Here is a 24,850-nt window from a genome sequence, read left to right on the forward strand (position 1 = left end):
GGTGCAGGAGTGTTTTACCATGTTGGAGCTGTGGAAGTCTGAGTCAGTTGCCTGTTTCTACTGCAAGTAGGCGGACCCAGCAGTAGTCTATTAACTAATAATACTGCTTGCCAGTGAAGTGCAGCAGAGTGCTGCAGGAGTGTTTCACCGTGTTTGCTGCTGTTTTCTGCTGGTTTCTGCTCCTGCTTTGCGTCCGCTGCTTTGTTCTGTGGAGAAGTAGACTCCCGTTTCACTTCACTGGCCAGACACCTCACTCCTGTCTCTGCGTAGGTTGTCCGCGCTGTACTGTTAGACCCATTGCGGTACATTTGCTTATTCAATATTCTTCCCTGGACTTTGTTGCAGGAGTGTGGATAGGAGTGTGGGATCTGGAGAAAGGGGGGGGGTCCATGTCCTACCATACCTAGCACCAGTTGTTAATTATTTCAAAACGTACATGAATGTTAGTTTGTGGATTTTAGGTGAGCACTTTATGTAGCTCACCTTTCGGCAAACTGTAAGGATTTTTCTGATGTGATTTTTGGTTGGGGAGAGTTAACGGTAGCTTGAACTCCCAATTGACTAAAAAGGTCCTTTGTACAAGTACCCATATTTTTCTCAGGCCATCTTCTGTTCATCGCGGCTATAAGGATTTTGGACCTCCGTCCTCTGAACGTCGTTGGAGTCTGCCTACTTGGCAGCTTTTGTGTCCAATGGGGCAAGGTAGCAACGCTTTGGAGCAAGGAGGATGGGAGGTTAAGGAGACCAAAGGGCCGGGCAGATCAGATGCCATGTAACGAAGGTGCCTCGACTGTGGCCCCCTGTGAAAAGTCGGAGTTGAAGTTACTGAAGCAGGGCCAGTTGGAGAAAATGGGAGATGCAGTGGAAAAATTATCTGGGAAATTGGACCAGGCCTTCTTTAGGTTGGAAGGTAACATGCATGACATGGCGGTAGACGACAGGGGTTCAGGGCCGGATTTGGTTTCTGATGTCTCGAAACTTGCTTCGGTTGTCTCCCATGACCTGGGGAAACGTGTTAGACTTTCCCTGGATTTTGAAGCGAATTCTGGTTGTTACCAGAAGTACCTGCATCCCATCATGTCTATTCTGAAGTACTCTTGTATCAACCTGATCATGGTGAAACTGGTTGTATTATTGATAAGGGTTCACCGGTTCAAGGAAAATCTCCCGGTAGGCTGGTACTGGGGAGTCGGTCCGAGTGTGTCAATAGGGAGAACACTTGGACAGTATATCTGAGGGAAGAGTCAATAGTTACAAATTAAGTGGGTCTACACAGGTTTTGAAATCAGGGATTGCAAGTAAAACAATCGTTGATGTATTGTCTTTTTCAGTTCTGTCTCGGTTGTTGGACACAATGGATAGGGGCTATGAATCCCTACATTTTGAACTCCACGAGGTTAGACAGGTCTTGAGGACCTTTTCGGGGAAGGTTAGCTTCCTCAAGGGTTTTATAACGCCTGTCTGGGCACAAAGCAACAGCAAATGTGTCCCGAAAAATCTGTTCAAGAAAAGAAATGGGCAGCCATCAGGGAATCATGAAACAAAAAGGCTGAGGATGGTGTCTGACATCAACTGTGTATTACTGAGTCGCCTCTTTGAAAGTTCGAGCAGAATTCGATCATATATCCTTGCACTGTTGTTTGAGATTCTGGCCCTCATTACAAGTCAGGCGGTGGACCATGGTGCTATTAGCACCATGGTCCATGCCGGATTCCGCCATGGTGGATGGCGGAATTACCGCCCCATTCCAAGGTGAGTGGGGCGATAATTCCCCATTCACCATTTGCCCTTCCCCATTCCCATTTATGCCCCATAGGGCATAATGGGGATGGGGAAGGCGCTAATTACGGCACCGTAAATTACGGTGCCGTAATTAGCACCAAGGTCGCTTAGCGCCTTGGACTTTAACGCCTGCAAAAAGCAGGCGTTAAAGTGGGAATCAGGTGTTAAGGGTTAACGGAGCCGACGGCGCCGTTAAACCCTTAACGCCTGACTTGTAATGAGGGCCTCTGAGTCTTCGGCTGATTATGTCTGAAGACATCGAAATGGTGTGGTTTTTACACTGTGACTGCTCAGATGTTGTAAACGTGCATTTGCGATCTAGTATAATAAAAATGTGATTCAAATGGAGAAGACTGTGCCTTTCACTAGGTTTTGAAGTGTTGGATTGGGGGAGGCCCACGGACATGAATTCAATTTGGCCAGGGGTTACTCAGCCTGGGGCGGCAGTTGTACAGGGTGAGGATAGGGTTGGGGGGTCCTCCCTCCGACCTGCTGAGGGGTTTGCGGTCTAGATGTAGTCCGCAGATAAGGGACTTGACTCTAGTGAGCTCGAATGCCCAGGGTATGAGACGGGTGGATGGATGGGATGACTGAAGTAGTTTAGATATAGTGCTGTCTTACAACCCCATAGAGTTTCCAAGTATTAGGGATTGCCAGGCAAAGCTGGCTCAGTTTGATTTTATGTGTATTCAGGAGACCCTCTTGATGGACACACTACTGATTGATGGTTATGAGGTCCTCTATGTAAAAGCACAATGAGGGATGAGGGGGCGTCCGTATGGGGGTCTCCTGAAAGCAGTAAAGCGTAATCTGGGCCTAAAGTTGAGACAAATAGAGCTTGAAAGAACAGATATGCTGGTAGCCCGTCTCGAGGTTCCAGTGAGGGGCTCTGATGTCCTGGCGAAACGCCTGTTGTTTAATGTGTATGTAAACCTTTATTCTAGTAGGCTACTGGAGTTTCTATAATTTCTATAATTTCTTTTATTCACACTCTTGGGGGAGGAAGGGGCCTCAACAATCATTCTAGGGTATTTTAATGCAGAGTGCCTGGAGGATATCTGCTACCAGGCCCAATAGAATGAAAACTTCAATTGAGGCATGCGAGAGAGGGCAATGTATCGTGCGAGAATTGGAGGCATGGGACTTGATTGCCTTAAATGGCAAGTGTTTGGGTGACATTCCCCCAGCTTTTACATGGTGCAATCATCATTCTCGTTCTCGTTCCATATTGGACTATTGTTTTTTGCGTCTTGTGATCTATGAGGGATGGGAATGCCATTGGAGATTAGTTACTCTGAAGTCAGCGATCACTCTATGGTGGTTTGTCACATTACAGGTCTATTTGTAGGGTCACATAACCCACCAGGGCTTATGGTTGAAATAGGCCCAAGAAAATGTGCAGTACAATCGTCACCAAAGATTGCTTTTGCTTTTGAGGAACGTATGGCAGCGATTTTTTTAAACAACGTTAGCGCCTTGGTGTCTCACGGGGGTTTTTGTCATACATTGATTGCCTCGCTAGGTGTCATTGTATCAGCAAAGCACATGGAGCAGGGTGTTAAACAAATGGGAAATTACCCTCATACTTTTGATGCCGAGGTGCAAAAAACGAATGAGGGTCGCTGTAACAAACATACGATTAGGGATCCAGGGAAACAAACACAAGTCTATTGTTACTGTGAAAAGGGAGTATCAAAATTGGCTGAGGGTCATTCACTTTTAAGGGGTATCAAGGCGGCTGAGACTATACTGACCTGCATAAGTGGGAACTCATCCAGTGCATTTTGGAAAATTATTAAAGCAAGAGGTTTTGAGCACTGCAATCAATTACAAGCCATCCCAGAGAAAGGTTGGGTGCATAGCTGTATGAACTGGGTAGGAACTTTAAACTGGGAGGATGAGGATTTCTCCTTGATAAAGTCCAGCAAGAAATCCGGTGCCCTTGTCCCGGACGGGTTGGCAAACCTGACCCTAAAGTCTAATCCTCTTCTTTGGGCTGCCATCCTCTGAACATTGTTTGGAAATATTCTGGTGCAAAGGAAATTGTCTCCAACAAGATTTTGCTAGGCTGTTATGGAAAGAAATTTAGATATGGGCCGAAGGGTGTGATTCCATTGACTGGTATCAGTCAGGTTTCAAAAATGAGGTATGGGTGTCTTTGAACAGCCTAGTGTTATCTCTGCCGGTGAAGCAGGCAACAAAGAGAGGCAGGCCAGGCTTTGGGGCCTTTGATCAAGTCAATAGAGCAACATTGTGGCAAAGGCTTAATGAAGACGGGTGCCTGCGGCCACTTATTGATATGTTGGAAGCTTTACATCTGGGTCAAAAATAAAATTCAGACTAGCCTCGTATGAGGCATCCTCTTTTTGGATTGATACCAATAGTGGTCTCTTCCAGGGATGCGTCCTTGCCCCTTTCCTCTTTAAATACTACATCAGAGATATGGCGCAATGCTGGGAAAGGCAAGGACGAATCCCCCGCTACTGGCAGGATAGCTCAGTGGCAACTTGCTTGTCTTGGAAGCAAGACGACATGGAGCAACACAGGTTCGATCCCTGGGTCCGCGCTTAGAAACCTCTGGGTATTAAGCATGTTATAAATAACCTATCATATCATATCATATTGGTTCGAGTTAAACTCCAATACTTGAACTATGCGGATGACATGGTTATCTTGTATATGTCCCCGATAGACCTTCAGTGGGTACTGGAAAGTATTTTGGCTTTTTTGGAATACATTGACCTATCAATCAATGCAGCTAAATCCAAAATGTTGGTGCTTAATGTAGGCAGCTCTAAATGGAAACATTTTAGATGGGCCCTAAACGGTCCTAAATGGTAAATTACTTTAAGTACATGGGATGTATGATCTACGCTTCCAAAGGGAAATGAGTCCCTGCAATGACATGGAATCAAAATGCATTGCTGCAGTAGCTCAGCTGAGGCAGTTCGATCAAAGGTTTTGGGAGGTAGATTTTCCGTGCTTCCCTTGATGAAACTCTATAAACAAAACAATGATACCTCGCTTGATTTTTGGTGAAGAAGAACAGGAAACTTGTATTCCCTGGTCTAAATTGGAGGCCCTATTGCTGAAGACGGTGTTTGGTCTACCTGTTTCTGTGCCTTTGTGTGGAATATTGCATGAATTGGGACAACTCCCAATTTAAACATTTATTGAGTGGGGGAATTTACAATTGTTTGCAAATATTTTGGTTCCCCCTGCGCCCCCTTTTTTGCATACCTGAATGATATGTGGTCTAACTCCGCTTGAAGAGTTCTGGACGAATGATTTGCACAGTGTACAGAAAAGTTATTAAAAATTGAGTCGACACCTGAGGAATTGTTGGGCAATCAGAACAGAACCAAAATGAAATGGTATGGAATGGTATGGATATATTTGTATTAAACTAAGGTCAGAGGTAATGGCCTATCACAGTTTTAATGACCACTTTAGGTGGTCAATAATTAAATATTTTAATATAGTGCATGCCTTTCTGAAGAAGCATCCACCCAGGGAGTTCAGGGGAAACATCTTGAAATTAAAAGTAAACCTCGTTCCAACAATGGAGGTTCTGGGTAGAAAGGGGAATTTTCCAAGGGGCTATCATTTATGTCGCTTTTGCCTAAACGAGGACCAATCTTCAAAACATCTCTGCTTATTGTGCCCAGCCCTTGCTCAACTGCGAAGGGAAAAGAAGATCATTATTGATGAGAATGGTTGCGAAGAGCAGCTCGGATGCAGGATTTTAAACACAAATGAAATGTCCTTATTGTTAAAGGTTTTAGACTTTTTGGAAACTGATGGATTTTAAATGTGTTAGAACCAGTCGGTATTTACAGAAAATGTGTTGTTTGTTTGTTTTTGCTTTTTGTTATTTAATGTTTGGTATTGATGAAATAATGTTTTCAATTTTGTTACCGCTGTAATGTGTGAAAAGCACATATTTTGAGCTAAAACACACAATAAATACATTAAAAAAATAATAGCCCACTTGATCACTAAAGTTTCTAATTAGATCACTGAGTAGTTAATTTCCCAGGGAAACAGTTTTCAACTATTATATATGATGGTATGTTCCTGCTCGTCATGGTTCTGAGATAATAGTGCACCTAAACCAGTCAAAGAATCGTCAGTCTGTACTATGAAGTCTTTTGAAAAGTCTGTTACCTTGAGAATAGGGCTTTGGAATAGTGTTTGTTTGAGGACTTGATAGCATACTTCATCCTCTTCATCCCATTTAAGTTTCTGGGGTTCTGCATTTCATAGTTTGTCGGTTACTCTGGCAGTTTTACTGGAAAACTTAGGTATGAATCTCCGATAATACCCAATTAATCGTAAGAAAGATCTTAAATCCTTTTTAGTTTTGGACTTAGGGGATTTTAAGACAGCTCTGACCTTTTCCTCCTAAGGTTGAATGCTGCCATTTCAGACAGAAAATCCGAGATATTTAATGGCAAGTTGGGCCAACTTGCATTTTCTTGGGTTGCTTGTTAATCCCACTTTTCTTAAAGCTCTTTTTACAGTTTATAGATGGTAGAAATGGTCTTCCCAGGTAGGAATGTGGATGTCAGTGTTGTTGATGTAAGCCCCGCAAAATTCTGATTAAGGCTGTAGAATCTTAACCATCAACCTTTGGAATTTTGCTAGGGTACCATATAACCTGAAGGGTAAGACTTTAAACTGATATAGACCCATCGGGCAGCACAGGGGGTATTTTCTTTATCTGGTCCATGTAGTGTGGATTGCCAATAACCGTTGGTTAAATCTAGGGTGGACAAATAGATAGGACTACCCATTGTACCAATAAGATTGTCAATGCAAGGCATTGGGTAGGCTTCAAGGAGTGAGATGTTATCCTTTTGGAAGTCTATACATAACCTCCAACCTTTATCTGGTTTTTCCACTAGCATAATGGGAGAGGACCAGGGACTGGTAGTTGGTTAAACTATGTTGGCCTGGAGCCCTCTACGGCCCTCAGGTAGTCGATATGGTTTAAAATGTACTACCCTGCCTGCAGGGGTGCTGATAGGATGGTATATTCCTTTCACCCGGTTAGGCTCTTCACAGAAAACATATGGGCATTGCTCTAGCAACTCAAGGAGATCTTGTTGTTGAGTGTTAGTAATATCAGAGAGAATTAGAGTGTTATTATTCACCTCTTAAGGAATCAAACAAGATAACATCATGGCATTAAACTCAGAGATGTTCTCCTTCCACTCTTTCAACAGGTTTACATGGTAGATCTGCGTCTTCTGGTGACGGTCTGGTTGGGCGATCTTATAATTACATGGCCCTGTCTTCTCCAAAACCTCATATGGCTCATGCCATTTAGAAATAAGCTTGGTGTCTGAGGTAGGGATAGGTACAAGGACATTTTGCCCGATGGAGAATTACCTAAGGGAGATGTTCTTGTCATAAAGCGCCTTTTGTTGGCTTTGGGCTCTACCAAGGTGTTCTTGTACCAGGGATCTGTAGAGGCCACCCAATTCGAAACACCAGGAACATACTTGCTGAGATATGTGATGTATGAGGGGCAAATAAACAAACAGAGAGCAGCAGTAGGGCTCCGCCCAGTGCCCATCAGTAGAGCAATACCTGTTGAAGTGCCAATAACCAGACAACCATGGGCAGCACAATACCCATTCAGACAACCGTACCAGCAGCTGACACAAAATGAAGACTACTTACAAGCAGTCCCCGAAGAGACCTTACGGGCCTTAATTGAAGGCGAATGGTGACGACACAAGGGCCCGTACAGACGTACAGATGAACGAAACGACAAGCAAAAGATGACACGCAAAGATGAAATGTAAGGAATAACGATGTAATAGACTTAGAAGAAGAAACAATGTTGAAATGTAAGAAACATAACCATGAAGAAGGATGAAAACTAGCTAACACCTGTAAATAGGCTTTGAACGCAAGATGCTAAGAAAACAGTGCGGCTTGCTATGCTTAGTAGAAGAATAGAGCGGCAAGCGCCAACTATATATCTACCTCAATAAAGCACATTATACAAGTGCGACTCCATTTTACAAAAAGTGGAATTAAGCCCAGGATAGTAAGGGTCAAACAGGCACAAAGCCAGACGAAAGAGCGGAATCGAAACTTAGCAAGAAGCAGCTCATGTCTGGGAATTCAAGGTCAACCCAAGGAAGGGAGGAGAGCGGCAACTTTGAAGAATCGAAACTTAAGTGCATAGCAGCCTGACCCGTGAAGGTCGAGATAAGGAGTACCAGGCAGGTGGCAAGGCCGAAGGGAGAATCAAATACACAAATAGAGGGAAAATGAAGCAGATTCACAGTGTACTAACACGTGACCAGCCAGGCGTGAAGAGGTACCAACGTCTGATGTCACCCAACACCAGAGGATGCCATAACTTTTCCTGATAGAAGCTTCAGTTTTGAGGCCAACCTCAGCCAACTAATTGACACATAGCCCTAAAGGTACTGATGGATGGAAGGGAGGCAGGGTGAATTGTGGGGCACACCGCATCTGGGTGAACATTCTGCACGCTGCTAATTAAAGTGGAGATTTATGCCTGGGGGTGTAACTGACCCAATCACAATGGACCAAATAATCTAGGGTCCTATAGCTAGTAGCACCAATGAGACGTCATACTTGTAGTGACATCTAACATGAGTGATGTAGAGGGATGGGCGTAGACGCCCACCCGATAAGAGTTATCCAATCCTCACATTCTCTCACCATATACAGATATAGCACCTATACTTAAATTGTCTTTTTAACCAATAGAATTGTATGCCAAACTTTTGAGTATTACACGTCAATGATGACGAGAATATTCTATAACTATCACTGTCTGAATGAAGAATTTGGAAGTTGAAGCGAGACGGGCGACCGCATCACTGTTGATTTCCCCTTAGTTCCCTGGTTTTGTACTTGCCATTAAATGGACTTCCCTTTGCCAAACCATTGAGGTGTCCTTATTGATTGGTGTTGGAGTAAGATAATCCCACACCCCATGTTCTTTTAACCGAGAGGCTGCCTGGGTGAGTGGTATTGGAGCTTCTTCCCTTTCTTCCCATGTTTGTCAAAGCATGTCTAAGATTTTCTGGGTTCTTGCCCATACAGTAATTCGAAGGCTGAGAAACCAGTGGAGGCCTGAGGTGTTCTTTTTTTATGAAAGACCGCAAAGAAGGTCCACAGAATCATCTGATACCAGTTGGTTCCGTCCTTCTCGACTAATTTCCTAAGAATGGTCTTAAGGGTCTTGTTAAACTGTTCAACTAATATGTCCATTTGGGGATGGTAAACAGACGTTCTCAAAGTGGTTATATGTAGTTGCTCTTTTACCTCTCCCATGAGCTTACTCATAGAGGTGGTACCCTGGTCAGTTAGGATTTCTATACAGAAGCCCACTCGAGAGAAGAAGGAAAGTAAATGCTTTATTATTTGATGGGTAATATTATTGCACAGGGGAAATGCCTTCGGTTATTGGGTGGCATATTCAAGTATTACTAGCACATAAGTGTTCCCTAACTTGGATTTTTCAAGGGTCCTGATAATTACATCCCAATCCTTGAGAATGGTACTTCAATGATGGGTAATGGATTTAAAGTGGCTGGTTGTGGCAACTGAGTGCTGGTACGCTGACATATTTCACAAGTCTGGATGACATTTTTCATGTTGACATGTATCCCTGGCCAGTAGAATTTGCTGGCTAGGAGGGTCTGAGTTTTGCCTGGCCCAGATGTCCTCCAGTGAGATGTGAGGGTGTGATCTCAAGCACTATTTGTTTGTGACTCTGGGGAACCACTAGCTGTGTCTTAGGTATCCCTTCCGAAGTAACATTCCCTCTAAACAGGAGTCATTTCTTTAAAAAGAAAAATGCTCCCTCTCCCTTCCGACCCTCACACTCAGGTACAACTTGAAGAAGGGGTTCAGCGAGTAAGGCATCCTTCGCTGAGCAAAGGCCAAATCGAGAAGTATGTCAGAACTTTCATCTCTGATGGGTGGAGGTTGGAGAGAACTATGGTGGGCATCAGGTTCCCCAAAGCCTAAAGCACCTCTCTCAGTGGTATCTTTCTCAGCCCTTTCTTTGAGGACAGGAAGCAACATCCTTTCAAGTATCCCCTGGGCTATTGTATCCTCTCCCTGGATCTGAAAGTCCTCTTTCTTATGATTGTAGAGTAATACTACACAACCCCTCTAAAATCAGGGTCGATCGCCCCTGCCAAACTTCCAAGCAAGTCCTGATTTGTGTGCCAATCTGATGTAGATTCCTGGAGGTGGAATACGGACAAGATCAGTAGGGATGAGATGTCTTTGTTTTGGCATTTTGGTTTCTGATCGGCTACTACAAAGATGAAACCCAATAGAACCTTTTAGTGGCCACTGTGGGGTTGGAGGCTCCATTACTTAATTTCTCATATTTCAGGGTCCCCCAACCTGTTGTGGTTGAGTTATATCCCACCCTGATACCATATGTGAGACAGGCATGGTGTCAAGAGAAACACAGACTCAAAAGCAACAGTTTGAAAACCTTTATTAACAAAGTTTTTGGGGTTGGTGTAATGTCTACCTGGCCCTAACTCTGAGTGGATTGTTCCCTCAACTGATGCTTTTAAGGGCTTTTGATGTCCGTAAGTCCAAAACCAAAGTTTGTCTGTGTCCAAGCCTATGCTTGCACTCACTCCTAAACCAAATGTGATAGGGGTTCTTCTTAAAGGAAAAATTGTGTCTCAAAAAAGAAAGTTAAACCACAGCTGGTTCCATATAGTCTTACTAATAGTTGTTGTTCTGACAGTTCAAAATGGTTCAACTCACATAAGGGTTGCCCTTGGAGCCTTCCACGTAGGGCTCTTTCAGTAAGTCAGTAGAGTTCAAAATATCTCAGGGTCTCTTGGGGCTTCACTTCCCTAAGCTTAATTTCTTCTAGTTCCAAACAAAATAAAAACAGTTCATGTTAGTCCTCTCAGGGTTCCCTTCCCCAAGTCTAGGCCTCTCTTCACGAAAATCAACAAAGTCTTTAGCGGGCTTGTTAGGGTTCCATTCCCCAAGCCTAGGCCTCTCTGGTCACAAACAAAACGTTCCTCTGTTCATGATGTACCTTTCATTGTACAGTTCTTTCGCAGGGGTTTTATCAGACACTTTCAAGATATCGAGGCCCTTTCCTCCACCCAGGCACAACGACTCTGACCTCTAGCCTCTCTCCTTAATCTCTGGCACCTTTTCCTCTTCTGTGCCATTTTTAACTCTGTCCTTTTTCACTTTACTGTGATTCCTGCACACCATCTTTTACTGTCGTCCACATTTGTACCTCCTTTTGAATTTTCTGTGCCTCTTGCACACTTCTCTTTGCCTTTCATTGTGCTCTCTTGCACTATTATTTTCTCACTATGCTATTTTGCACCTTCATTGTCCCTTTAACGTGCCTCTTGTACTCTCTGTATTACTTTTGGTTGGCTTGAACCCTCTTTCTCACTTCCTTGACTGTCCATTTTCCTTCTCACTGTCTCTTTGCTGTCTCTCTTGGTTTTGGGTCGCTTGCACCCCTCTCCTTACTTTCGGGTCTCTCAAAGCCATACTTAGCTGTTTCTTCACCGCCAGCGCACTTTGCTGTGTTTCATTATTTCAGCGCCTCTAGTGCACATTTTCTGTCATTTCGCTTTGCTTCTTTCAATGCTTTCCAGCTTTTGCTTGCTTTTGTCACACTTTTGCTCACCGGGATCTTCTTTCCACAACGCTCCTGCTCCCGTTCCAGCCACCCACACGCTACTGACTTTTTCTTTATCTCATGAAACTCACCAACAGTAGTCTAGCATCAGAAAGCAGATCAAATGGGCTTGGGTCGAGGTCAGAATCTCACCAACTGACCCTGAGATACCCCGGGTTCCTGCACATGTCACAGGTGAATGAGCCCAGGACAAAACAAGGCCGATAGACTGCCTTCCGTCCCACTTTGGATTCCTGGAGACATTGCTCCCTCGTCACACTACAGCCCATCACACACACTGGGCCAGCGTCTCGGCATCCTGCACTTCACTGGTCCATCTAGGCTCCTCTTCTTGCAGCCTTCTGCTCCTTGGCCTCCTGGTTCGATCCAGCAACCCCAGCTTGCTCAATGATTCGGGCAGTACCACCCTTTTTATATTGCAGGTGAGAGTCAATTGGAGTCAGGTGTGCACAGTTGGGGAAAAGTGCCTGACCTTGCCTGACTCCATTAGTCAGACAATTCCAAGGTGTTAGATGGTAAGCATGATTTGTATTAGCTCTTTTACATCCCATTACTTATTGGAAATGGGGAGGGGACATGGGGTGTGATTGGAAATACCCTATTAAGGTTGAGGGACAGTGGGTTGGTGTATAATTGGGGAAGGTGGAATACCATGTCTTGCCCTTGGGTATTCCCCTCCCAATTTCCTGTGACCCTCCACTCAGGTGATCCTCCATTGCTTGTCCACCTTGAATGGAAGATCCTGGGGGAGTATGCGGGAGAATACCATCCGGTTTCTCACCGTAGGGAGTGTGGGGGTAAAGTGAGTGGGGGTAGGGTGGGTGTTATGGTGGCAGGGTGAGTCAGTGTAGGGTGGGTGTGTGGGGGTAGAGAGAGTTGTGGTAGTATGGGTGTGGTGGGTAGAGACAGTGGGGGCAGGGTGGGTGGGTGAAATAGAGAGAGTGGTGGTACGGTGGGTGGGGTAGAGAGAAAGTAGGGGTAGGGTGGATGGGATATAGAGAGTTTGGTGGGTGGTTAGGTTAGAGAGCACAGGGTTTGGGTAGAGTCGAGAGAGCAGAGTTAGTGCGGGTTAAAGTAGAAGAGCAGGGATAAGGTGAGTGGGGTGAGGGAGAGTGGTAGTCAGTTGGGTAGGTGATGCTAGACTGCAAGAGGGTTGGAGAGTGGGGATTGGGTGGGGGTAGAGAGAATGGGGATAGGGTGGGAGGGTGGGGGTAGGATGTATAGGGGTGGGTGTGGTTCGAGAGATGTGGGGTGTAATCAAAGGCCCCAAACTAAAGGTCATGTGAAAAAGGCCTACCTGTCAATACCAAAGCAAAAACAGCACTTTAATTCAGAAAACAAGAAGGACATCAAAGGTTGCTTTCACATGAAAAACAGGATGTTTAAATACTGACACAAAAACGTCTTTGCATCTGTATTTGCAAGTTAAAGCAGTTTAAATGTGAAAAATGTACTCCTGCTAACATAAAAATGTCAGGGAAAAAGACATGGCACATATTGACAAAAGGTGATATATTATGTTTTGCATGCAAAATACCAGCAGACATTTGAAAAGGAAAGTTCACTTTATTTCCATTAAAACGTTTCTGTAGGCACGAGGCAAATCGTTTGCTTGCTGTGTGACAAATGTCACAAAGAACTTCCTCATGGAAAGCCTGGATTACATCGCCCAGCTATTTTACATCTGCAAGAAAATGTAGCTTGCTTGAAAGGTGTGGAAAACAAAGTGTCCTTTAGACTTGCTGTCTCTGCAGGACAATTTCCCTTGGCTGGAGCATGACCAGAATGTAGAGAGTAGGTGTAAAAAAAAACAGGGGATACAATTAAGAGGAACTGAACTTTGAAAGAAATGCAAGTAATGGATGCCTATCAGATCGAAATATTGGTCACCTCCAGATAAGAGGTTGGGACTTGTGACATCACAGGGGCTGGCCCAGCTCATTATCTACAGTGGGGGATCTCTGCGTAGCAAATGCATCCCCTATTTATGTGCTGAAACTCCAACTTCAAACAACCAACCAACTTCAAAGAGACTAATAAAAACACTAGCCCATAAATGGCAAATGGTGCTGGAGGAAGAAAAGGTTGTATGTGCACAGATGGATATTCCCTTTCTTTAAAAGGACTATTATCATCTAGGCATTATTCTCAGCAACTATGAGTCAGATTTTCTTTATTTATGTCTCATTCTTTAGGTAATTCCCAGGCGATTGTGGTGTTATATAATTCATCCACCTAGGACTCAGGGAACTGTAATGGCTATCTAAAATGGGTTTCTGGCTGATCTGAAAATGTTCCAAATGTGAGCGTTGATGGATGGGTGGAGGGTACAATTAGGAATATGGGTAATAAATGACATTTTCCTAACTATTATGCTTTTGGTAAAAACAGCAGAAAATTGCCACACAGCCATGCAAATTGGTGTAGACCGGGCTGTCATCTTAGTTAATTCCCCATGATTAACTGAATCGTAAAAGAAATATATTATGGCAGTTGCTAGTAAAAGTACGTGCTCACTAACCAGTGCTAATTATTTCTTGAAGTGAAATTTGAAGAAAGTAAATACGTGTTATTTGTGTTCTTTTCAACTTTTCAACTCACTTGTGTGATTTATTTATGTTGCGAGAAGTGTATTGTGTTCTGCCATGGATAAAGTGGTGTTTGACATTTCAGTGTCAGTTTTGTAACATCTAATTAGAATAAATGTTGAGAGAAGTGTATTGTGTTGTGCCATGGATAAAGTGGTGTTTGACATTTCAGTGTCAGTTTTGTAACATCTAATTAGAATAAATATAAATATATTTCCTGTACACCGGCCTGGTTCTTGGCTCATTGGTAGCTCAGGAAGCGGGATGAAAAGGTTATTAGATGAATTGGAGATAGGGTTGAATAAAAAAAAAACATTAAACAGTTTGTTGCGTGACACCTTGATTGGGGAGGGAAGGAACTCCCTGTGTTGAGTGTGGACTCTCAATAAACCGTTACAGAGAGCGGGGGTGGGGTGGGTGGGTGATGGTAGTAGGTTGGGGCAAAACACTTGGAAAATAAAGCAGCATCGGAAGAAGTTGTCAAAAGTAGCCCAAAATCGCCCAAACAAAACCCAACCAGCACACATAATGGGGTGGTGTGTGTGGGTGTTGTAGTGGAGTGGGTAGAAAGATTAGGGGTGGCGGGTGGAGAGAGTGGGCATGGGGAGAGTGTAGAAAGGAAGCCTGAGGAAAAAAAAAACAGATCTGCAGTTGAAAATAGCACAAACATAGCCCAATTGTCTCCAGAAAATAGCCCAATACGAAATCACTGTGCAGCTGGGAAACGGAAAGACCGGCACCCAACTTGATTCTTACAAAGCTGCTGATTTAAGCAAATAACGTTAGGGAACTTCTCGTTGGGTAGTACGCGGGGGAGTTTGGAAAAGAAGATTCAATTCATTTGGCAGTTCCATGCCATGGCATTGCACGTTGCTATGCCAACCAGATTATCTCAGTTCAGAACCTGCATTCCCTCTCTCTCTTCTATAACAATGGTGCAGGCAATACTGTGGTGCAAATGCGCAGAAATTCCCAAAATCGAAAAAGGAGAAGTAAAATTCATGGAAAGAGATGAACAGAAAGACAAAAAGCAACAGACTGCGGCACTAGAAAACCAATTTGAGAGAAAAAGCGCACTATGGGAGAGAGAAAGCTTCAGAAAAGAAAAAAGGAAAATAAAAAGACATCGGCCCTCATTACGAGGTATGCCGGTAAGGCAAAATCGATGCCGGTATGGTTCATCGTCCCGTTGCATTCCGACCCGCAAACCTGGTATTAGCGGAACACTAAACAACGGTGCCACTAATAGCGGCATAGGCGCGTACACGCGCCCCTTCAGGGAGCAAATACCGGCATGCCGGTAATAGGGGTTTATTCCAACCCACGCATACATGCAAATACTGGCATCGCAAAGCCAGTAATCACGGGATGCACGATGCCGGCCATACAGGCATCGCGGACCACCCGCAAACAGCAAGCAGGATACAAGGCAGCTGCCACAGGTGCACGCAATCCCCACAGGTGGAGCCAATGGAGGCTGTGCTAGTATAAACTAAGCACACCCACACACCACAGCCCCCCCACAGGTGTAGGCAATGTAGAGTGGCCCAGTACAAAAGAAGCACACCTACACACCACACCCCTTCCTACACCAAAATGCTACCACTAGCAGTTGCAATCATGGCGCTGGAGGACATGCCTATACTGCTACAACTACAGCAACAACAGCAACAACAACAGCATCAAGATCAGGCAGCACAGAGGAGACGCAGGAGGAGAAGGAGGGTGAGACAGGCCCAGCATTTACCACCAGCGCAGCCACCAGTGCCTCGTAGGCAGCCACCAATCTCTCGCACCAGACCCAGCCCATTCATCCGAACCCCTGAGCAGATCCACACCCTGTACCGGTTGGACCGTGACACCATCACCACCATAGTGGACATGATACACAATGACATTGCCAGCCACATAGAAATACTCACTGCCATCCCCCCACTACTAAAGGTGGTGTCTGTGCTACACTTCCTGGCCACAGGCACCTACCAACACACAGTGGGCCAGCTGCATGGCATTTCACAACCACTATTCTCACGCGTGCTGAACCAAGTGCTGGATGCCCTCCTGAAGCACACAAGCACCCATATATCCCTACCACGGACTGCCCAGGAAATAGCCGAAACCAAAGTAGGCTTCCATGCACTGGCAGGCAAGCCCAATTGTGTTGGTGCCATCGACTGCACCCATGTGGAATTGGTAGTCCCCCATGCCATAGAGGTGGGGTACCGCAATCGCAAGCAATACCACTCAATCAATGTGCAAATGGTATGTGACTCCAGCAAGATCATCACCCATTGCTGCGCCCAATTTCCTGGATCCACACATGATGCCATGGTACTGTGCAACTCAACGCTACCTCGTCACATGGAGCGACATGCTGGCCCACGTGCCTGGCTGCTCTGTGATTTGCACAACAGGCCCATGGCCATGCTGTGGGGTACTGATGTGTGCGGATGCAGAAGGGGGGGGGGCTACTGCACCTGGGTGGGAAGGGGGGGGATAGTGTACCTGGGGGGGAAAGGGGGGGTGAAATAGTGCACCTGGGTTGCACTGGCCAGTGAGTGGAGAATGCATGCAGAGCTAAACACTCCTCACCTAAACCAGCCAAACAGAACATAACACATCACTGGGCCACATATCACAAATATTTCAGATGGATGACAACAAGTAAGAAGCACAACCAGGGCACCATGGTGATGTCAAGCAATGCATGACTGAATAGGATGGCAACTGTGGCAATGCGGCGAGTGTGACCATACATAATAAAGAATATACAGCATGATTTGGAGGCCAATGATTTTCGCACTACCACAGCACATCTGCCAGAGCATGCATGATTACACCCAGCATCATCTATTGGACCCCATCCAGTGTACCACACCTCATTACAGTATACATTGCATCCAGGTGACTATTTTATGCATGCCCACACCAAGTAGCTGCTGCCATGACTGTGCTCCCTGAAGGTGGCCGTTCAGTGTCACACACACCTATTTGTATCCGCTTGCAGGTGATGGAGGATATCCCTTGAGGCCTTGGCTACTTACCCCTGTGCGGAACCTGCAGAACAGCCATGAAGAGGAGTACAATCGTGTGCACACTCGTACCCGTGTAGTGATTGAGCAGGTTCCGCTGCCTAAGCAGGTCTGGTGGGGCACTCCTATATAGGCCTGAGAAGGTCGCAAAGATCACGATGGCCTGTGTGTCATGCTGCACAACATGTGCGCCTGAAGGAATGTACCACTGCCACCTGACATTGACAGGCATGGGCTGGGTGAGGATGAAGGGGAGGGAGACGGAGGCGAAGGAGCCCCCCTGCCAGTACGTGATGCACGGGATGGCCATGCTGTACGCCAAGCACTAATTGACGAATATTTTTGAAACGCAGGGACAATGAAAGTAATGTGTCTGCGACACACTGGCTGAATCTGGACATGCACACTTCTTTGGTTAGAATTGCCCCACTCTACACCATCACACAATAAATGTACATGTACAAAAAGAACGATGTCCAGCCAATGATTTGCTAGCACACAACGGTGTATTTTCAGCAGACATGATATGGTGAACATAATCCCCTCAAAACACCCAGTAAACTCCCTCACCCACCCCACAAACCCCAGAAAATACCCCAGTAAACTCCCTCTCCCACCCCATAGATCCCAAATGTCCCCATATGTCCAACAAACTGTGGTCCCTTCACCAATGTACTTTTTCTAAATGTCATTGCCTGTCCTGTTATTTCTTGGCAATTTTTAGGCCTGGGGGTGCCATGGTCAAGTGCCGTGCACTCCTCCACGTTAACCGCACAGGACTCGATTGGGCCGAGGTGGAAGGGGTTGTTGCAGTGGAGGTGTCAATGGTCAGTCCCATGGCTGGCCCAAGGTGTGGGCCCTGCATTTGCTGCAGATTTGCAAGACGGGCCTGTGTGGGTGACCCCATACACTCCCTAAAGGCACACGTCGATGCCTCCACAGGAGCAGTATTGGCTGAAATGGCCGTGGCAATGGCCCTCCTGGCCTCATTCCCAGTGTCAACCTGTTGCCTCATGAGTTCCAGCATGGACTCTTGTCGGGCCTCAACCCTTGCCAGGCGAGCCTCGAAAGAGTTGTCGGCTGCAGGAGTACTGGTGGCCAGGGTGGCGGTAGACAGGATGGTGGCTGGCAGGGTGGTGGCTGGCAGGGTGGTGGAAGGCACCTGCGTGGGGCCCTCGTCCAGGGCACTGTCCTCCTCAAAGATGCCAATGTCAGATTCTCCTAGGTCCGAGTCATGGAGGCACGGATCGTCCATGCTCTCAGACTCTGTAGGGGGGGGCTGGTAATGGGGCTTGGGGTGGGTGTGCCAGACATGATTTCAGCCTCATCATCCACCTCTGTAAATGCAACGTCCGTGGTGGCTGGCGGAGTATCAATGGAAACGGCTCCCTGTTGTGGGTGCCTGCTGCTGTGCTGTGGCTGCAGGTGTCCCCTGCAGGATTACTGCCTTGCATGGCACACTGGCTGTTGATGTAGGCATTTTCTTGGGCTGGGGGGTGGCGGTGGCCCTGGTCCCTTTGCGTGCAGTGGATGTGCTTGCACCCCTGTCCTGCATTCCATCTTCCTCATCGGTGCCTGGGGGATAGAAGAGATGCAGGAGATGCAGGATATCTGTGATGTTGTCAAATGGCAGCTATGATGTATTGCGGTGTGATATGTTCATACATTCAGGCATCAGTTCATTTCTGGGATGTGGCATTTGGTGTTCTGAGGGGGCATGTGGGCAATCAATGCATGGCTGGTGGCATGGCATTGGTTTGGTGTCTGTGTGGTGAGTTCCATGGGCATGGTTGGGTCATGTTGCACCTCTGTTGGGATTGGGATTGGCACTCAGCATGCATGTGGTGCAGGGTGTGGCACTCATTCTTCAATGGATATGTTGATGTGGCCTTGGGACATGCATTACCTTGCCTAGTCTCACTTCCACATCCCTGTGCCACATCATGGTTTAGTCTACATGGATGTGATGGTTCACTCACCTTCCTCTGTGGTAGATGCAGCGCCAACCTCCTGGTCTCCAATTCCCTCAATTGATTCAGGGTCGATGAAGGAACTTGCGGTCTCCTCCTATGCCGGCAACTTCACAGGGGAGTGTGGGCCCCTGCCTGTCGCCATTGCGGCCCTCCTGTTCTCCGCCAGGATCTTACTCACCCGGAGGCGGAGGTCATCCCACCGCTTCCGGCAGTCACGCACACTCCTTGGGGTGCTCCTCACTGCCGACATCCTCTGTGCGACCTCCTGCCAGACCTCTTTTATTTTGGTTTGGGCCGCATGCTTCAGGTCAGTGTTCCTGATCGTATCTGCATGCTGTGCAAGGGTGTTGGCAAGCATGGTGAGTTCTGCGTCTAAAAAACACTGCTTTCTCTTCCTTTGGGAGGACTTCTTGGTGGCCTTAGTCATCCTGCTTCTGTTGTGGCACACAACAACACAAGGGAAGTGGTGGTTATGGAGGATGGCAATGGATTGTGTTTTTAAAGATGGCCGCCGGCCCATTTCCCGTTCCTGTGCGATGACGTAATTGCGGGGTCCTTTTTTTGCGAACACGGTAATACCGTGGCGGTATTACCGTGCCGGTATTTAGGGGTTGTTATGAGGCGGTTACGCAATGGGCGGCACCCGCAATGCCGGTATAGGGGGGGTTGGTGGCCCTTTACCGGCATGGCGGTTTTGCCACTACCGGCATGGGGGAACACGCGTACTCGCGCACTCGTAATCACCCGCTGTTAGCAGGTTCATACGGGCACGGACTTGCACGTTCCTACATACCGGTAATGAACCCGCTGTTACCGGGCTACTCGTAATGAGGCCCATCAAGTATTGTGTGGCGGGGTGGGGTGGATAATCATGAGGGATAATATACTCCCAATGCACAAGGACACCACAAATGGGGACAGAACTCCTCTGTGTCTTGCAACATCCCCATAACATACATGATACTTTACATCGTAAAGAACATTCACTTAAGCCTAAACTACTTGGGAGGATAGCTTAAGAGCCTAGCGCTCGCTTTGGAAGCGAGACGACATGGAGGAACAGAGGTTCGACCCCTGGGTCCGCACTTAGGAACCTCTGGTTATTAAGCGCGTTATAAATAACATATCATATCATATACTCTAGATGTGTTCTATCCCATCTCCAAGGGCGGCTCTGCCTGTGCCACAATAAACAAGGACACCAGGCTCACACGTGTCCCCAGTTACTAAAACAAAAGCTTAACTATCCTAAACGTGCTGCCATAAATCCACAAGCAGCCTAAGCTTTTTCATAAATATTTACTCACATAACTAGCCTGCCAAGAAGAGCAATCGTTTGCTTTCTTGACGTTGCTGTCATGACACTTACCACAGCCAACAAAAGGGCAAAGACAAGTTCTTGTTCACTACATTATTTTAAGCGTAAGCAAACACAGTGAATAACGGACGAGAGGGTCAGAAACGCGTATGTTTTTTCAAATATAACTAGTTTGTATCTGTACTAAATTTTCCAGTTTGATTGTTTTTTTATGACGCGCGAACCCGGGGATTGAACCTGTGTTGCTTTGCTTCGTCTTGTTTCGAAGGCGAGCGCGTTGCACCTGAGCTATACTCCCAATTCAGAAATATCTATGTCTGCAGCTATAAAAATAAACTCCTGACCACGTGATGGTACTGAAAAGAGTTGGCTGGTGAGATAACTCAGTAGGTTAGTACCTGCTGCATGGATCCGGACACAAATCTGATAGCTGCAAATTCAAACAGCAGCATTCCGGCTCAGTCTTAAATACTTTCAAAGTCAACCAAGTGAATATTGCTTGCGTTGAGGTAATGCCTTGTATTGTGTACAATGGTTCCGAAAAACGATGGCTCCAAGAGTTGCGCAAATGGCATTTTATTTCTCAGGCCTACAAAATGGTGCTGATATCATCTGACCCAGCAGCAGTCCAGTTTGTTCTTCTAGGTATTGCTTTATTACGTGTCCCAGTCCTGCATCTATTTTCACAAACGTTTGACAACGTTCCCAAATAATTAAAGAAGTATTGGCAATGCCAACGGTTTGGCCTGTGAGTAGGCCTGGGAAAGGTGCTTGCCAAGCACTGAGGTAGTGTTATTAACCGGCCATTTTGGTAACAGATGCAAAATGGTGCAAGTACCTGCGCATCTAATAGCAGTGTCTGGCAAATGTCGAATACTTACACACAAGCCAAACATGTTGGCTTTGCCAATGCTTCTTTTGAACAGGACGCCAGTGAGGAACATGCATAGTGCTTGTAAATCGGATGGTTGAAGGCAGACCTGTTTTAGCCATTTTTGTTATGCCATTACCGTGTTTACAGCTCGATTTAGGTCATTAACTCTCAGAAGACTGCTTTGAAAAACCACGGGCAGCCCGGAGTGCAACGTTTGATGGTAAGGCTTGAATAAGGAGAGTTCAAAAAGTTCCCATAAGGAGGTGTTTTGGGCAGGGAGGGGCAGAAACTGGGTGGGAATGGCCACAGGGTTTAGCATGGCCTGGGGAAGTCGATGGGTGGGCAAATAACCAAGCAACACCTGCAGGTTGTATGCCCATCCTCACATGCCGTTTATCCTTATCTGCACTCTAATGCAATAGTTTCTGCTTACAGGTGGCGCACGTGCCACCCAATAACGCACTCTAAAAAGAAACACGGAACATAACACAGCACGGTCCATAACTTTAGCAAAACAGTATTGGTCCATGTTTGGGAGAAATCAGTTCACTTATACAGAGAGTTCGGGGCGTGCACTGTTCCAGATTGGAACTTGTGGTATGTCTGTGCTGGGAGGGTGTGATATCACGTGTTGGTTAGGTCTCCCATGGAATGTTCTCCGCCCAGGGTTCCATGGGTGTGTGCCAGTTTGAGCTGGCTACCTGTGCGGTGGGGGCTGGTGTGTCTCGCTCTGTACGTAATATTTACTTGTGACAATGCACTTAAAGAACGTGCTATGACGACATGCAGACTCCCACTTGCTTCCTGTCTACTGCATACCACAAAACTGTTGGAAAATAGCTCCCTTTCCTGAAGCGATAATGGTGAATTGCAGCCAGGGTGGTAAGCGGGCACCACCCGAGTGCCCCAGGCCTGCATGTCACACACAGGGAATCTCCCTCCAGGCTGGATCCCTCGCTGCTCCGACCCCCCTCTCTCCCTCCAAGCTCAAGTCACTGGACACCAGCATCACATTAAGCTCTGCCTCACACCCACTGGACCGTGCAAACTAGCGCTAGCATTTCAGCAGCGTGTGTAGGCACGTGAGTGATGTTCCAGATGTGCTTCCAGGTGTGCTTGCATTGCCTCTGCAGAAAGAGGGCACATTATAGCTAGATATTTAACATTGCACCAGCTGTAATTACCTTTACCGTGGTGGTAATCTGGAAAATCTGCCCAATTATGGCAATACTGCCCCCAGTGCAGTAGTCGATGTGGATTCACTGAAACACGTCATCTTCTTTAACTGCCACTACTGTATTAAAATGAATGTACAAAAGTGTTCCATTGTATCTTTTATGCATTACAGGTGGCGAAAAAGTGGGCATCAATAATATTTACTTCCTCCGCCCTATTTTATAGTCCCCAAGAAAAAAGTTTGCCTGTATGGGATGGAAGTGCGTGTGTTTCCCTTCCATCAGGGAAGACCAAGAATGAGCACAAACAATACTGTTGGCTGTGTTGTAGGCATGGGATAGCATTGGCCAAGCACTATCAAAATGCTTCTACCTGGCCGTAAATTGGCAACAGCTGGAACATGGTGTGAGTGGCTGGGCATATGATAAGCATTTGCTAAAACCTGCTAATACCTATACACAAGACAACCCTGTAGGCTTTGTCAATGCTTGTTTCAACACAACTTCAGTGCAAAGAACAGACATGAATCAAGCGGCTGAAGCCACACTTCCTTAAAACATTTGCATTACACCAGTAGCCCATTCAGCCAGTAAATAAGCCATTACTCTCAGCAGACTGCTGAAAAATAACACTGGCCGCCAATGTTTGATGTGACTGCTCGCTAGAGCTAGCTCAAAGACATCCTAGCTGGAGGTGTTTTGTCCCCAGAGGGGAGAGGAACGGGTTGGAATGGCCGTAGGGATTAGCATGGCCATGGGCAGAACATGGATGGATAAATAAAAACATCTGCAAGCAGTGTGTCCCTCCTCACATATCATCTCCGCCCTAGCTCTACTCCAATGCAATAGTTGTGGCTTATAGATGCTGCTTAAGGGCCACCTAGTAGCCAAAAACAACAAGAATTTAAACACATTAGGGGACATTTTAAAAGCTTTACTCTCGCTCCGTGGTGGACACACAATTTGGAAGATTTATATAGTGGTATTTCCCCTTGCATGCTGCTAGTATTAGCAATGGAGGTGTTCTTTTGGAAAAACACAATATCCCAGAGGCCTAGTGTGAAATCTCCAGACTTCCCTATAGGCCAGTCCACCCCTGCCGATGGTGCAGAGGCCTAGTGTGAAATCTCCAGAGTTCCCTATAGGCCAGTCCACCCCTGCCGATGGTGCAGAGGCCTACCGGGAAACCTCCAGAGTTCCGTATTGGCCAGTCCACCCCTGCTGATGGTGCAGAGGCCTACCGGGAAATCTCCAGAGTTCCCTATAGGCCAGTCCACCCCATGGTGCAGAGGTCTACCGGGAAATCTCCAGAGTTCCCTATAGGCCAGTCCACCCCAGCCGATGGTGCAGTGGCCTAGTGTGACATCTCCAGAGTTCCCTATAGGCCAGTCCAACCCTGCAGGGGTCGACTGGCCTATAGGTAAGTCTGGAGATTTCCGGGTAGGTCCCTGCACCATTGGCAGGGGTGGACGGGCCTATAGGGAACTCTGGAGATTTCCTGGTAGGCCACTGCACCATCGGAAGGGGTGGACTGGCCTATAGGGAAGTCTGGAGATTTCCAGGTAGGTCCTTGCACCATTGGCAGGGGTTGACGGGCCTATAGGGAACTCTGGAGATTTCCTGGTAGGCCACTGCACCATCGGAAGGGGTGGACTGGCCTATAGGGAAGTCTGGAGATTTCACACTAGGCCTCTGCACCATCGGAAGGGGTGGACTGGCCTATAGTGAAGTCTGGAGATTTCACACTAGGCCTCTGCACCATCGGCAGGGGTGGACTGGCCTATAGGGAACTCTGGAGATTTCCTGGTGGGCCACTGCACCATCGGAAGGGGTGGACTGGCCTATAGGGAAGTCTGGAGATTTCCAGGTAGGTCCTTGCCCCATTGGCAGGGGTGGACTGGCCTATAGGGAACTCAGGAGATTTCCCGGTAGGCCTCTGCACCATCGGCAGGAGTGGACTGGCCTATAGGGAACTCTGGAGATTTCACACTAGGCCTCGGCACCATCGGCAGGGATGGACTGGCCAATACGGAACTCTGGAGATTTCCTGGTAGGCCTCTGCACTCTGGAGCTCTTATGTGTGGTAACCTAATTTATTTCCACATGTTCTTATAGGAAAAGAGCTGGGTTTGCTGAAAAAAATACAATATGGGGCCATTTGGAAAATTATTTCCAGGGCCTCTTTTCGTTCCCAGTCCACCCCTGACCCCGATACCTGCAATGTGTATGGTAAAACAGACAGGTGGTATTTGTGCAATATTACTTGCTTTACCATTCCCAGCGCACATGTAGAGACCTGTCACGATCCCCACGCGCGAGAATGCCATCCAGTCCCGTGTTTGCTTTGAAGTGTTAGATTACAAATACCATATCATATCATATCATATCATATCATATCATTTAGAGAT

General features: G+C 46.6%; 1 protein-coding gene across 1 annotated transcript in view; it reads right to left on the minus strand.

Annotated features, from left to right (window-relative positions):
* The window catches only part of LOC138511267 (C-C motif chemokine 19-like), a 45,997-nt gene that overhangs the window by 20,585 nt on the left and 562 nt on the right, over nucleotides 1-24,850 (minus strand). The window lies entirely within an intron of this gene.

This window comes from Ambystoma mexicanum, chromosome 6p (assembly GCF_040938575.1).
Source record: "Ambystoma mexicanum isolate Mex_15411 chromosome 6p, UKY_AmexF1_1, whole genome shotgun sequence".
NCBI classification, from domain to species: domain Eukaryota; kingdom Metazoa; phylum Chordata; class Amphibia; order Caudata; family Ambystomatidae; genus Ambystoma; species Ambystoma mexicanum.